Raw genomic sequence first — 1,752 nt, 5'->3', positions numbered from 1 at the left:
CACAGCGCGGCCTCCACCCGCGAGCAGCGGGGCCCCAGGACCTGCTGGGGGTGGGACGAGGTCCCCGAATCCCCCCCACCACGCTCGCGACACGCCCTGTGCAGAGACCGCCCCCCCCCCCCGGCGCCGGCCCGTGTGCTCGGTGGACCGCGTGGGGGTCGGCGGGGGACACCTGGGCCCGGAGGAAGGCGGAGGAGCGGGGCTTCGCGGCCGCCGCACCCTCGCTCCTGCAGTTTGCGGTTCGTTTTGTGGCCGCAGCCGGCGAGTGTGGAAACCGTAGCGGGGCGGGCTCCAGTGGCGAGGCCGCGGGGTTGCTTCACATCCGTGTCCTCACTCCGCGTCTCGCCATCCTTCCGGCCCGCCCCGCTCCCCCGTCCCGCCCGATCGACCCGGCCTACAGCGCCTCCTGCCTCCGGGAATCTAGGTGCCCACTGACCGCACGTTACTCCCCCAGAACACCGGCCTGGCCACGCCTTCCCAGAACCACCCTGGTCTGTCTCAACGTCGCAGTGGAGCCCTGGACCCCTCCAGACCAGCTCCCCCGACCCCACCTGGCAGCTCTGCGCTGGGACTTGGTGCCGTTTCCAGCCGCTGCAAAGCCCTAGGCCACTAGCCCTCTAGCCTGCCCTTCTTCCGGGCTCGCGGGCCACATGCTATGTCCTGACCTTGACCCTGACTCCCACCCCTCCCTTTTTGGTGGCAGGGTTTGCAGGCCTGTCTTATCCCAGCTTCCCAGGTGACTCAGTTGGTTAAGAACCCACCTGCCAATGCAGGAGACCCTGGTTTGATCCCTGGGTCAGGAAGATCCCCTGGAGAAAGAAATGGCAACCCACTCCAGTATTCTTGCCTGGGAAATCCCATGGACTGAGGAGCCTGGTGGGCTACAGTCCATGGGGTCCCAAGAGTCAGACACGACTGAGACAACCATCAGCTTATTCCACAGAACAGAGCCTTCTGGCACCCACTCCCGCAGGGCTACTGCGCTGTGGTTCCGGATTGTTCCAGGCTCGCGATGCCTGCTGACGAGGACAACTGCCCACATGTCTTTCCACTGCTGGACGTGAGCCTCAGGGCACATTCCCAGAGGGGATCGCAGGTCCCAGGAGAAAGGGATGTCCCGTCTCTTCAGACGCCACCCGACCAGTCTGGGCTGCCCCCATGTGTGAGCGTGTGAGCCCAGCCTGTGCCCGCCTCTGGCCTTCTGTCCACCTGGCATGGCCACTTGCTTGGCCTCTCCCTGGCGTGAGTGTGTGTGAGTGTGCATGAGTGTGTGTGCATGAGTGCATGCGCACACGCGTGTGTATATGTGTTTGTGAGTGTGCATGAGTGTGCGTGTGCGTGTGTTGCGTGAGTGTGCGCGTGTGTGTGTGCGAGTGTGTATGTTCGTGAGTGTGCATGAGTGTGAGCATGCATGTGTGTGTGAGCGTGCGTGTGAGTGTGTGTGCGTGTGTGCATGAGTGTGTGTGAGTGTGCGCGAGTGTGTGTATGTTCGTGAGTGTGCATGAATGTGAGCATGCATGTGTGTGAGTGTGCGTGTGTGTGAGTGTGTGTGCATGAGTGTGCGTGAGTGTGCGTGAGTGTGTAAGTGTGTATGAGTGTGCGTGTGTGTGCGTGAGTGTGCGTGTGTGTGTGTGTGAGTGTGTGAGTAAATTCATGAGTATGCGTGTGTGAGTGTGCATGAGTGTGTGTGTGTGTGAGTGTGAGTGTGTGTGAGTGTGTGTGGCCCGTTCTCGTGCTGCGTGTTGACCATCA

Source organism: Bison bison, unplaced genomic scaffold (assembly GCF_000754665.1).
Source record: "Bison bison bison isolate TAMUID 2011002044 unplaced genomic scaffold, Bison_UMD1.0 scf7180017847420, whole genome shotgun sequence".
Lineage (NCBI taxonomy): Eukaryota > Metazoa > Chordata > Mammalia > Artiodactyla > Bovidae > Bison > Bison bison.
Note: the sequence above shows the minus strand (reverse complement) of the source record.